The 15,143-nt window shown below is 37.5% G+C and overlaps 1 long non-coding RNA gene across 1 annotated transcript in view; it reads right to left on the reverse strand.

The window, feature by feature from the left end:
• Positions 1 to 9,488, reverse strand: part of LOC311438220 — a 105,971-nt gene extending 96,483 nt beyond the window's left edge. The window contains exon 1 of the long non-coding RNA XR_014694017.1: positions 9,437 to 9,488. This is a non-coding gene — a long non-coding RNA (uncharacterized lncRNA). The remainder of the gene's footprint in view (positions 1 to 9,436) is intronic.
• Between the last annotated feature and the right edge of the window lie 5,655 nt (positions 9,489 to 15,143).

Consider the following 15,143-nt stretch of genomic DNA (forward strand, 5'->3'; position numbering starts at 1 on the left):
AAGGCACTGACAGTGTTTGTGGAAACTGGTGGTGACAGCTGTCAAACAGGAAATGCGTAGCAGGGAACAAAACGTGGCAAAATGGCCTCCAGACATTTTCTTAGAACCAGGAGAAAGGGAGTTCAAGTCATACTTCAGCTGTGCAAGGGACTCGAGAGCTACTGGACAAAAGTGCATTTGGTCCTTTCTGTGGAGAACACCAGCTTGGCGTCCTTCTCCAGTGACTGCACCAAACATAAAAGGAGCCCCAGCTGTGCAGGGTGGCCCCATGTCAGCTGGAAGGGCGTGAAAACCCCCAGACAGCAGCCCTAGTGAGGAAGAGGGGAGGTGTGGGGGTGCAGTGTGCCATGCCCCCAGCCAGAGGACATGCTCCAGGTCCCAGTGACACTGCATTTCCTGCTCAGCCTGGAATGCATCTTTCCTAACCATACCCACACTACTGACAGACATGAGCAAATTACATGTGTGAAGTCTGCCTTTAAGCAGATTTCCTGCAGCAGTGGGGATGTAATTTGTGACGCATCTTCTCAGTACTTCACCCGAAAGTAGACTGGCCAGCTGAGGAAGAGAAATGAGCAATAGTAATTCCCCTCAGAATATAGTCATCTTCTTCCCAGTACTTCCTCATGGTCCTAGTTTGTCATCTTTTCTTTCTGAATGTAGAAATTCAAATATATGCATGCATAATTCAGTATTTCATTGCATAGCTTCTGCTGTGATTTTTCCTACTACCCTTTTTCTGCCTTAGCAAGAATCTTTCCATGTTCCTCAAACATGGGACTAATCAAGGAAAATAAAGGCCCCTTTTTCCAGGAATAACATAGAAAAAATAAATCTGAAGCACTTCCCAGCAATTTTGGCACTTCCAGGATGATCTGCAGTCTTCAGTGTAGCTCTAAAGAACTTTTATCTGGTTTCTCAAAATCTCTTTTGACCACTTCTATAAATCTACTAGGGTTACCAACTTGAGCACATAACAGCAGTCCTAAGTGCCCCTAAATTACCTTCAGAAAATACCTGAGATGCCTCTCTTCCATTTACATGCCTGATTAAGTGCTTATTTGCTATGTAGAGCAAAGCTCTTGCTTTGAAAATTCTGTTTACTTAACAATTATCTTTTTGAACTAGAGCAATGCTAGACGTTTCTACTCTGGTATTTCCAAATCCCTCCTTGGCTCAGTTAATCAATCCCAAAGCCCTTTTCTTCTTTAAATAGAAGACTGGATTTATGAACGCCACAAATCAGGGGTTTTTACTTGATGTTATAGTAGTCTCTACATTTCTCTTCTGTAATATGAAGACACTGACCCTCAGGCAAGTTTAGCAGCTCTGCATTACGACAGTGAGACAAAAACAGTTTTAACTGCTGATAGGCTCTGTATAAAGACAAATCTCAAGTTCTCAGGGGCAGTTCCTGTGCTTATGATAGCTTCCACTTTCCCTTTTCCAAAGACTTGGCATAAACAGTTATCTGGGAGAAGGTTGAGTATGTTTCTGTTGGTTTCATTGTGGCATGAAATGCAGTGGTTAAGTAGTTGGCCAGGAGTGGGAGTAGTGCTTTTTTAATTTCTCTGAATTAAAAGTCTTTTCCTTTGTCCACTCTTTCTTCTCCAGAATCACTTCATTTGAAGTCAAATGGGACCTTCTTGTGAGACTGGATTGTATTGTAGCCATGACACTTAGTAAAAACAAAGACTTTTATTTAGCTGTGTTCATCCCCCTCTTCTGCTACCCTCACTTCCTTTGATTTCAAGAATGTTTTACTGTTAGCCAGTATATATGACACAATAAGTATACTTTCATTCTTCCAAAAATAACCGTAAATCAGCTGGAGACTGATCTCAACTGAGACCACAATTGAGATTTAAAACTCAAAATTGCAAAACTCATAGCAGAATCCAATGTTTGAATCTCTTCAATCCAAAATGATATAAAGCCCTTGTGAATGTGTCTAAAATACTGAAATACACAACAGCTTCAATTATTTCCTGTCTCTGCTTAGCTCTTTTCATGGCCTTGGTCTCATCACTTTGATTTTCTCACACTCAATTTCTCCATCTATAAAATAGCGTTAAACTTACTCCTTTGTTAAGTATTATAAGATAAACTAGTAAAGTGCTTTTATAGTACCTGGCTATTATAGCGAGCATGGACAATACTGAGAAAATAAGTTACCCTAAAAATTGCACTGACTATAAGCAAAAGATTCTTGCTCAGAGATGTGGGTTTATATAAAGCAAAACAAAACAACAACAACAAAAAGCCATCTCCTTTGGACCAGCCTAATGACTATTCCAAACTATTGTTTAGGTAGTAAGGCAAGATTTTTTTTAAAGCTGAATATATTGTAAGCTGAGATACGTATATTTACTCATCAAGGTGAGAAGTAGGGTGCCAACTATAAAAGAAAAGAAGAAATATTTAAATGTATGACTCATCATAGGCACAAAAATAAAGCATTTTTGTGGGTGTCAAAACTGGCTAGACTGCATTTGTTGCCCTCCCAGTAATTAACCATTCATGAGTGATGGACATACTTGCTGGCTGATGTATAGCATGAAGGAGTATTCTGCCTGATGAGTTCCAGCAAAATGGATACCCTTGTTCACCTTTAGTCCACAATCTGGCATATAATTGAAAAGTCAGTGGATTTAAAAGGTTTCCACATTGGTATGTGTGTTTGTAGGACTGAGACTGGAATTTGTAAGGTATTTTTTTAATCAGAAAGTACCTCCACTTTAAAAGGCAATGTGTAGATCTGGCACATCTGGCTTCTCAACAGTAAGGGACGATGAATGAATCCTTTGCTGCTTTGTACACACAGGACATTGGCAATTATGTAAACAGGGTAGGTAAGAAACCAAAGAACCTTAGGTGGGGCAGTGCTCTTTCAAGAATAAATAATTCAACAAATAATAATAATAATAATAAATCAAGTGTAAGAGAATTAGACTTATTTTTTTTTTAAATTACAATTTTTGCGGTGAACTCAGTTACCCAGCTCTTGCATCATGTTGCCTTACAAATTGGCTACACAGTTATGCTAACCTAAATTACTGGTTTGTAATTGGACAAAACCTTTGAAAAGTTTCTCATATAGGACTGAACTTTTTATGACCTGTGTCAAAAACCTCTATTTGAGAATAAAAGCTCCAGTTTCAACTGATGAGTTTTGCTCATACAGATGCAACAATTGATTTGGCAATTCAATTTACATGGAGGTCATTCCAGAGAGGGTTTTACAAATGGGACAATTATAGATTATTTTTATTTCTGTGACTAAAAAGTTAAATTTTCAGGGGTCAGTTGGTAAATCTGTCCCTCAAAAGCATTTCAGGCAAACGACCTTTCATGTTATATGAGGCGCATAAGAAGTCCTCCACCTAGGGTTTCAATGCAAAGACAAGGTCACCAGCCTAACTGCTCAAATTGGCTGGTAGGAATGGCCTTTGTTGCAGTGATAAATTGGTCATTTGCTAAATAAAACTATTCTGTGCTGCAGATTTACTTGCCGATGCTGGGTTTATGTATGGGTCATAGAACAAATTTGATATATAGCATACAAGATGACTAGTTGCTCTTTGTTTTAATAACAAATATATGTAGAATGTTTGGCCATGCCTAGTCTATAACCCAAATGTCTGTGCTGTTAAATTACACTGCCCGTTGCAGCATTCTCCCAAACAACTCCGAAGCACAATTTAGGAGTAAACACAGGAGAGTAACCACCTGCAATAGTAGTTTGCAAGCAGCCACTCTGATTTGGAAGGATAAAGAGAGGTTAACAGTACTGAGAAGACCAGACCATGCCAGTTGGCTTAAGGCCCAGAGGATACACTATGGTACTATGCATTTTACTAGTATGGATGTAACTTTAGCCTAAGAGACCAGATAAATAGCTTAATATGCTATTACCGAACAAAAAATAGGGTGCATTGATGCAGCATCTGAAGTCAAGATATGTTCCCTGATATCTGTAGTCAAGTAAATAGTTTTGTCAATATCTCCATGTTAGTGATGTAAATAGCCTTGTCCTCAAATCAAGATTTATGTCCTATGTACACAATAAGCCTGAAAATGTGGATTTTGTTGAACCAAGATGAATCTGGACCCAAGAGTGTTCAGAGGCTTTATTACTTGCCAGCTAGATCTAGACAAGCTCTCTATGGGTCATATATAGAGATACATAGCCTGAAAAGTAGGGAGGCAGTGGGTAGGACATACTTCCCTTACAGCTCTTCTTCAGGCTATTTCTCAGGATAGTGTAGACAGTCATTAAAATCAAAAATCTACTCAGCAGAGTAGGAGTGACTCATATAAGCAACAGTTTGCTGAATCATCCATTTTTACAGTTGAAGGGCTTCACTCATTGTTCTTCTTGCATAGCAATTGCACGACTGCCAGCCTAAACTGGGTATAAAATGCTCCTAACTCTGGAGATGCTATTTTACACTCTATACTCAGTACTAGTGCAAGTCATTGTTCAAGATAAAGAACAATGGAGAGCTGGGACTTCAAAAAGTAAAGTCAGGAAGTCTCTTTTTATACATGCAAGGCAAGTATTATTCTGCTTACACTACAAGCTCAATGGGCTGAAATGTGTACAAATCCAAACAGAAACAGAGGATTGTTTACTGTCATTTATTTTTTACCTTCATTATTTAGTGTACTGCTTTAAGACAAATATTCTATTAATCAGGGTTTAGAAAGTATTTTATGTTTATGAAGAAAAAACAAGGAACAAAATGGATTAACTGATTGATGCTAACTTAGCTTTAGAAAGATCTTGTGTTTTTTAAAAAAAAAAAAAATCTGAACATGTTCACTTGATTAATTTTTTGTTGGTAACATCATTTTTGAGTTGTACTGCAGGTATTCAGCACACAAGTAAGAACTGAGTTTCTTCTTTTTAATTGACTTACAAAATAGGCAGAGGGAAATCATGTTTCAGAATATCAAAGGATCACCATAAAAGTTTTGTTACAGAAAGCAATTTCTACCACCACTATGCCTTTTACCTAAAAACTTTGTTTGTTTTCATTTGTCTGTGTTATTCTTTCTTTCATGTGCAAAATACCAAAGAGCTTCTGAGTCCCAAGAATATCCAAAGGTTCAGTGTCCCCCTAAGAAAAGTTGGGCCACCTGACAAAAGCTAACCAGCACTGATTTATAGCAGTGTGGAAGTGCATAGGTTGCTGTGGTTACAGAAATACCAAAACCTAGCTTGGGTATTTGACTACGGTTGGAGGGAAGCACTGTTGCAGGTTTCTGTTTAGAGCTAACCGTGTTACCAGCAGCAGTTTTTGTAGGATGTATTTCCTGAACTCTTAAAAATAATGTTCTTAAGATAAGTGCTAACACATTAGCAGCCAGATGCTGCTCGTTAGGAAAGAAGAGTGACTAAGCTCAAATCACCGTCAGTATCAGAGTGAAAAAAAAAAACAAAAAACAAACAAACAAACAACAACAACAACAACAACAAAACTTTCTGGATTTATTTTCTTTTGGGGCAATGCAATTATTTGAAAAGTTCTGTCAGGCATCAGCTGGCAATATATTTGTGCTCAGTTTTAAAATGTGTCTGTATTCTGAAATGGCCTATTTTTTTTTTTATTATTATTCTCAAATAAAATCAATTAATGTATTTTTCATCCTTTAACCAAAACTAAGCACTTTTTGAAACCCCTAGTGACTGTCCTACCTTCAGCACTACATTCCCTCTGGGAAAAGCTGCTACTTTTCGTACACAAAAAAAAGTCGTGACACAATTACATTGATTCACTTTTCCTCAGCGCTAAAAATGGGCAAATCCAGGTTAACTGTGAGCATAAACTCTCTACAGCACAAAAACTCCTTCGATGAGCAGCCTAAACTTTCCTTACAGGGGCTTATTTGAATATTCCTATCCCCGTTGTAAAGAACAGACAATTGATGCAGTCTGCTTCACTGTGGCAGAACTATAGATAAAGCTTTTGCCTTGTCCTTAAGGTAGCATTCCCTTTGTACGCAGGTGTCCTATCAAGTTACTTATTTACAGCTGAGTTACAACATTCCTTTCCGTCTTCCACTGCATACGTGTGTGCACGTGTGTGTCTACAGAAACACACACTGGAACGAAGAGGGGTAAATATGCACTGATATCCTATCTACGAATGGCACCCAAAATTGGTAACACTTCAGTCTCAAAAGTCTAACCCGTCTGATCTTGTCTAGGAAGCAGAAGTTCCAGGATAGTCATGTAATGCACAAGCAGAGTTTTTCCCTGCTTACTGCATGAAATGTGGATTTAAAACTTAAGCAATCTTTACTGTATGTTCCATTACACTTAACTATAGCTGAGGTCTTTTAAACAGCACGATAATTGCTAACGAAATGATCAGGTTTTCAGTTCATTTAACATGTAATATTTGTATGATTAGGCATTATGCATTTCCTTAACATTCTTATACTTAACCAGTGAATATACTATGCAGAATTAATGAAAGAAATTATATAATTTTCTCTGTAATGTTTATTCACAGTATTATCACCATGTGATTTAATTATTCTGATCAGTGCAGGTCTGACTGTCATAACACTCATGCAAAGGAAGGGCAAGTGTTCAGAACTATAACAGTAATATTTTGTCTGCTCTGCACAAAATTATAGAAACACTTAAATGGCCATGTGAACTTAGAATACTTTCAGCCTGAGAATACTTTTGTTTTCTCAGGTTTTCAGGACTTGGGGTTTGCTTGTTGTCCTAGTAAACAGCATTATTTTTAAGTTAAATTAGTTCCTTTAAAAATTAGACTTTTGCACATGTATGGATTTGTACTTGAATGTCTAATAAACAGCTTTTGTTTGGGTACTAAAACTGTCAATTAATTGGACTGTTCTAGTGAGTGACACAGCTCCCTGAACTAATCAGAGCTATTATTGCTTGTCCTGAAATAAGGAAGTGCAAAACTGCAGTTCATATACAAGCACCTTTCTTAGAGAGCTAAATGACAGTTGCCCTTTCATGAACTTGAACTTATCTGCAATTGAGAACAAAAAAGTGATAAAAATCTGGGTAATGAAAGTGCATTGGTTTCGATTTTCAGTGGTTTGTTTGAGAGCTAATCTTGATCTTTCTGAAGTTGCTGGTAAAAATATTGTAAATGAGTTGTGTGGGTACAGCCTATGGTGGATTAAAAAGTTCTTGCCCGTACCTGGAGATGTCAGCTATTGGCCCACCTTTACTCAATTCTGAAATTGTGATTAAAATGTGTGACTGAACCAAGCAGAAGCTTGGCAATAAATCTGCTTGTTAGTATTGGCAATAGATTATTATTGTTGTTTTTTGTTGTTGTTGTTGTTTGTTTGTTTGTTTTTGTTTTTTTAAGAGGAAGAAGCTCAAAAGAGCTGGAGTATTTTGATTTGAAAATTGGCAAATGTGATTGCCTGAGGGGTGGACAGGGGTAGAAACTGTTTTATTGAGTAGATGAGAATTCTGAACACAGCAGGAAACATAATCTACAAAGCTTTCCAAAAATGCCAGCACTGATATTAAATATGTATGCCTCACCCCATTTGAGTAATAAGAGTACTGTGAGTTAAATTTATTTCTAACAGTGGTGAAAAACACATCCCACACAGATATGATAAAGCACCAGAAGAACAATGAGACAACCTGGGGGATGAGCACTGCTGTGCTACCAACCAGCAGGCCTACAGCCCCTCCAACCTCTTCCCGCACCCCCAGGCAAAGAGAATCCCAAGGATAAGGCTGTGGGCAAGGTCCCTGTGCTACACGGCTCCCATGCACTTCCTAGAGCCTGCTTGGCCCAGCTCCCTGGACACAGGAACCTCCACTACTTCCCTTGGTGAGCTCAGCACAGCCCCACGCATCCGGGCTGCAGGATGCTTGACCTGACCCGAGGCTTCTCACAAGGACAATGTGGTTTTGTTATTGGTCTTTTCCAGGATCAAAAGAAAAAATATGCTGTCCAAAGTACTCCGCTACATGCCACAGGCAAGCAGACCATCCTGCACAGTAAGCAATGCTCTCTTCTTCTCTGTATTAAGTGATAAATGGAGGGGGCTAGAAAGCACAGCCTTGCCTTGACTAAGAGGAAAACTTTCTTACGCAGTAGTCCCGTATCACTGGACTGGGATAAAGATTTATCACTCTTTAAGCTGAAGTATAGAGAAAGCAGCCATCAAGAATTTCAGCAAGGACAACATACTTCCAGTTATGCCTCCCTGCACTTGGCAGATGACAAAGGCATTGAATGTCAATAATTAAACCATATGGACTAAATTTTTTACCCCCTCCACTCCAAGCTCCACACTTTTTCTTGTGGCAAAGTATGGTTTCAGCATTTGATCTCTTCTACTCACCCCTCCCATCCCTTTGAGGAAATTAGTTGCATATGTAGATTTGGTTTTGTGTTTTCTAATCTCAAATAGGATCTAAAACTGTGTTTCAAACAAAAGGAAGATGAGTGGGCACAGATCTTTACTTTCTATCAGTGTCTTTCGCTGCCATCTTCTCACAGAGCATAGCACTGATCTCCACAGACTTTTTTTTTTCTTTTTTCCTCTTCATCATATATCTTGCTTAGCTTTTTGTGTGTTGGCTTCTGGTAGCTAAGCCTCCTTCAAATGAAAACTTAAAAATTGAAAAAATATACAAATGGCATTAAGAAAATCACAACAGACAAATATGATCCCACAACATTTCCTAATTTGTTATGTATGAGGGAGTTATGGACTTCATGTTTTAAGTGTTTTATAACTCAACCAAGAAATACAGATGGTATTATTGCAGAGTTATTTCAGACCTCAAAAGCCTAAAGATGGCCATGCCAAAATAGAAAAACATGGAAGAGGTTAAAAAAAAATGTGAAAGAGAAAGCTTTCTCATGCAAACAGTCTGCTGGAAGTCTCAGCCTAGTGTACTAGTGTTTGTGTCAATCTTAGTGGAAAGGGTTTGCATTTCTATTCTCTGTGAAGTTACAACTCCTCTTTCTGATTGTTAGGAGCTTGTTTGTTCACATATTTTTGCGTTAGAAAACCTGACAGATGTATACATCATGTTCAATATAATAAATCATTAGTGTATTGCAGAAGAGTGTCTGAAGTAGAAATTAAGATCAGTGAAACTGTGAAGAAAGTATCAATCATTTGTAGCTTTTTTTGTGAGTATTACTCTAAATTTCACCAAATCCAGTTCCCATGTAAGAATTACAGACCACATTTGTTTGGAAGAAAGGATGTGTGGTACACAAAAGAATGATTCACAGAAGAAAAGATAGAAAAAGAAGAGAGAAAAACCTAAAACTGATAAAAGGATTGAATGTTGAAGAACAGAATACAAAATCAGAGAAGTACAAAGAGAACTCAGGAACAGTTTTGAAATCTAGAAAGACAGCTTTCAAGTGACTATGAGCAAGAGTAGAAGAAGTCATACCCTGTATAGTGGGTCTCTCCTTGAAATATTTTCTGCAGGCAAGGTGATCAGGAAACAGATTTTACGTTAAATGCTGGTCACACTATGTAAGGTGCAGTCTGAGAATTGTGATATATGCAAAGAGCTTCCACATGAGTAACGACTACTTATTCAGGCTCATGTTAAAAATCTAACACTAAAAATAGAGAGAACTATATGAAGTTAGAGAAAAACACCAGCTCAGAGTTCTTCATCACATTGGTTGATGTATACTGACTTTCTTGCCTTCTGTGCATAGCTTCATACCTTCTACTGCATTTTCCAGCTGGTGATTATTCAGTTAGCAATCAGAAGAGAGAGCATCATATCTATTGTCAGCATAGTAGTTATGTGATAGTAACGATTTTGTTCAAAAAGGTTCAATGATTCATCCAAAATCATGGAATGGGGTATCCTGATCTGAAGGTGGCACAGAAAAGGCTTCTGAGTCTCTCTGGGTTTTGAGATAAAATACGATTTATTTGTGATTATACAGCAAAGGGAATGTTCTCAGAACTGTTTCTAAGAATAGCAGGATGACTTCTTCAGCAGTTCTCTGAGTAATTTGAGATTGGCGTATATTGTGTGTTTCTCTATCCCATGAGAACCTTTTGATCATAAATATATATATAATTTTACATCAGCATTTTTGGCATTTGACTTTTTCTTTTTCTTTCACAATAGCTTGACTTGCCTAAGAAATTTGCTTTGCTCCATAGTTTTTGAAGAATCTTTGTGGGATCTTTTGTGGGAAAGCCATAACATGCATTAACTCTCGGACTTCACAATTCTTCACCTTATCTGCAAGCAAATAAAAAGTCTGTGGAAATCTAAATGGTAGATTTGAGAAAGAAGGATCTGAGAATGATGGCAAGGCATAAGAACCACAAGAGAACTGTTCTCAGAAGATTTACTACAATGCTGTCAAAGCTTCTTGCATGCACTTCATTTAATATAAGTAATCACCATACAGTAGCTAGCATATATGTAACCAGTATATATATATGTATACTGTGTATGTATATATACATATAGTGTGTGTATATATATATATGGTCATGGCCAGCATAGGAGATAGTAATAGTCTGATAGTTTGGGGTAATCCCAAAGCAAATGTCAGCTCTCACAAATCCTGAAAGCCATTGATTATGACTCTATTACTAATGGAAGATAAAATAAAAATCAACAGCATTGACATTATAGGAAGAAGGAAAAAGAGTTGTGGAATGATTAAAGGACAAAGAAAAAACAATCTGATTTAGCTGAATCTGAGTGAATCCAGCTGAAATGTCCAAATGTTTAGTAGTGGGGAGAAGATGTTCCTTTTACATTCACTAGCTCTTGAAGTTGTTTGTCCCAGAGTCAGATCGCTTCAGGGCTCCCTTAAAGTAAATCTAAATCACAAGATCAAGAGAGTACTTTGTTAGCAAACTATTGCAAAAGTATAAATTCCCAGTAACAGTGTCTTTCCTACTAAATCACAAGATCAAGAGAGTATTTTGTTGGCCAATTATTGCAAAAATATAAATTCCCAGTAACAATGTCTTTCCTGTGATAATGTCTCACGCACTGTTGGGCTGGGCTGAAAAAGATTTTAAAAAGATATGTTCTTTAATTTAGAAGAATATGTTCTCTTTACGTTTCATATACATGTGTGGCTGCCATAACCTAATGCTTCTCCAGTAATACAACATCGCATCTTCATACAAACCAAAATTTGATGCCAATTCTTTTGTAAGCTGTACAAAACAGAATAAAATTTCTAAAAGGAAAACTGAAAATTTACAAATAAACATAACCATATTTGGCAGTATGAATGTTTGTACTATTTTTTAGAAAAATTAGATACAGTGGAGGATAGAAATTTCCTGCCAATAGGATTCATAGCAGCTGAAAAGCCAATATAGCAATAAAACCTTACACAATTATTGTCTGAAAGTCCAAGTTAGCTGTTATAGTCAATGTTAACTACATAAATGTTAAACTAATAAACCCTGGAAAATATACTGCTAGGCATTGCATCCACTGCAAAATGCAGCATCTAACCTTCGAAAACTTGTAAGTAATAAGAGCTTTAGCACCAGACCAAAGAAAATGCCCTTACTGATTCATTCCACTATGTCTTTGTCCCAGTTTTTCTATTCCTGGACCTTAAAACACTTTTTAACAGATACAATTTATCCTCTGAGACCACTAACACCGTGAAACATACCACAGCAGTATCTTCCTGATAGTTTCAGATCAGGGAACATAAAACAGATGAATGTGCTAAATAACTGTTTTGCTTGACTCCTCCTCATTCCTGAAGATAAATGTACTTTCTTCTGCTGTTTTGAAACCTGAACTATACTTACAGGAGTGCTGCTGAGATGGTAATCACAATTTGAATAAAGGTAATTGCTACGTTTATTCAGGAGGACATATCAGCAAACAAGACCTCAAGACTTCATTGACAGGAATCTAAAAAGACAAGAGTTTGAAAGACAGCATCAAAAGCTGTTTTCCATTGGATGACCTTCTGCAGCTCTCCATGTAGTGTCTGTGCTGTAAACAGCAAGTTTCTTTCTAGACAGGTAGCTGAAAAAACAAAGGTTATTTTCTCTTACATTAAAAATGGCTCTTGCACACTGGGTTGATTGGAGTCTTCTATAAAATTTATGCCAATCAACTGCTGTTTCCATTGACTTCCAAGAAAATCTTGCTGTTTGATTCTCTCTTAGGGCTTTTAAATTTTCTTAATTTCCCCAAATGCTTTACCAATCCATTTTCAGTATTCCTACTCTTACTGTTCTAAATTGATTCATAGCCAGTCAAGACAAATAACAGTTCCCAGCAATTTCAGATATATGGCATCTTCAGGTATGCATTTTCTAGTAACAGCAGGAGAATAATGTGCGGTTAACATATTAGATTGAGATCAAGAGGTCTGGAATCAATTCATGTTCTTACCACAGAGACTCACTACAACCTTGGGCAAATCACATCAGGAAAAAATGTACAACACAAATCTTTAAGCATGTGATCTAGGTACCTCAGCTACAATCTAGTCTCCCTGTGCATTTCCTGTAGGCAATGGATAGATAATAGTTGTAGGTACCTCCCATTTCTCTCTGCAACCACTATTGGACTTCCACTCTTTATTGGATTCCTCTGCATATTCAAGGACGAGCTCAATGATATCTTTGAGTCCTGTAGACACACTGACACCAGCAGCAACAAAGCCTGCCCAGTAGGTATAATACTGTGGGGAAAAAAGTGCTGAGAAGGTTTATTAATTTATAAATGTTTCATTTTTCTGGAACCACTGAGATAGGTGTTCATGCATATGTATGCATATCTGTGCAAATCCGTGTGCATGCAGGTATGGCTACATATGCATCTGTCTGTGAATGGCCATGTGTGTATCTGAAAGCTTAAAACAAGGGCACTTTGCAGACATTTAGGAGAAGACTGATTTAGGGACAGAAGAATTCACCAAAAACACAGAGCACATTTCCCACCATGTGTTCTGCATTTTGCTTGTCTACATTTCCCATTTAGGATGAATAACTGGAAACACTCTGTCAGTATCCCAGATCACAAGAGGAGCAGCATGCTTCTTGACTGCCACACAATCTGTGAAGGAGAATAGGCTGTTTGCTGTAGTGTAAATCAGATTAAGCTGAAGAGAAGCAATCCTATCACTTCCTCCCGCACACAGACAATTTACACCTGCACTATTCAGCTATGCTGAAGCATTTTAATCAGTCTCAGAAAATCAAGAATATAATTTTAACCCCCCTTGTTCTCTTATACAAATAAGAGATCCAGGAATTTCATAAGTAGATGTCACAGCTTGTGTGTACAATGGAAAGAATTAAAAATAGCTTCTAAAACCTGATTAAATTTTTGTATATTTGTGAACTAGATTTGGTCATTATATTAACTGTACAGTGGTATTTGTACAGCAAATACATGTACTTTGTTATTTGCAGTGTAAGATTAATATATATATATATTTACACATGGATGATAAGAGGAAATATGTAAAACATGTGTATTATCCATGATTCATTGACAACAGGGCAGTTTTTGTCCTTACTTCTTTAGAAATGGTATTTCCCACGATAGTGCCAACTAAGAATAAGACCCTATTTTGCTAAGCACTATGGAAACAGAATAATCTCAAAACTAGCCCTACCTCAAACAGTTTACAATCTAAGAAATGAGAGAAAGCAGATAGTAGGTGTTCGTTTAGTCTTTATGTCTTGCCTTGTATACTGGAACTGTAAAGAATTATATAAATTGTTGCTAGTTCTGATGCAGCTTTGTGATTTGCAGATTAAACTGAAACAGCAAGTATGGTTTCTGCCCTACTGTTCCAAGATGTGTTTGAATCTCTGGATCTGAATGAACCTGACAACCTTTCTCCTCACAAAGGCTTTATTTTGACTTGCAGAGTTTTGATTCAAACTTGGACAGAAGGGGAGAGAAGCTGTAGATTTTCTCATGCCTTCCAAACCGAATTCTAGATCAGATCAAGCCTCAAAATTATATTCTACTTTATACTTATTCCGAATATTATTTATTTGTCTTTAAATGTCCTGAAATCATTAAATCACTCCAATATAAACAGGTCAACAGCAAATGTTAGCAAGCTGTGGCAGCAGAGGGAACATCGAAGGGCTGAAGTGGCATTAAGGCCTTCAGATGAAAGAATCTAGCCTCTGAACCTAACAAAATGCTTTTCAAAATCTCATTAAAAAAATAAAATACGTGCAGGAGCATTGTTCTCCATGTCAGCTTACAAAGTGCACTTGTTTCTCATCAAATGCTGAAAGCAAAGCATGAAGCTGGAGGGAGGGAACCAGCAGAGTTCCTCCAGTACTGTTCTTGGGATGGGTCTCATTTGCACCTACATGAGTGTAGGGGGTCACAGAACATGTCTGTGGTTAGGAGAGGTACTAACAGAGGGAAGTGATCACCACAGAGGAGGATATCACACAGGAACGGGAAGAACTGGATAACTTTGAGGACTGGATTTACAGAGATGAAGTGAAATTCAAAGGCCAAAATCAAGTGGTTGTGAACTATGGACAAAGCTTTACTACAAAATCTTGAGCTCTTCAGCTAGAAACAACTCAGGAGGAAAACTGTATGTATGCATTAACTGGACACAAAATTATTCTGAGCTACTGATCTGCTGTAACTGAAGAAAAAGAGAAATGTTTTCACAGGCTGTATTGGAAGGACTAATACCTTTAGTGCAGATCTCTGGCAATATTTAATATAAAATATTCTGTAAAGTTTCTGTGTTTCATGCTCAAGAAGTGTGAATTCAAGCTCCAGGAAGGTGCTGAGATGGGTTGTTCAACCAGTCCTGGAAATGGAGAGCCTGTCATGAGAAAAGACTGGAAGATCGTGGTCTGGTTTATCCAGAAGTATGGTGACTGATATTATGATGGTCTAGAAATGCCTCAAGAGGGAAAATAACTGTTTAAGCTAGCCAGCAATGTTGTCATGAGAATACATGAGTACAATCTGATCGTGAATAACTTTATGCTGGAAATTCAGATGTTTCCTCCTAATTAGGGAATGAAGATAGAGATCAGCTTCCCACTGTGAGTATGGAGGGGAAACATGCTAGGGAGTTGTAACATGAAGTTTGGTTAATATAGAAGAAAAATTATATAATGTGGTTGCTCATGTC

This window comes from Aythya ferina, assembly GCF_964211825.1.
Source record: "Aythya ferina genome assembly, chromosome: 5".
Lineage (NCBI taxonomy): Eukaryota > Metazoa > Chordata > Aves > Anseriformes > Anatidae > Aythya > Aythya ferina.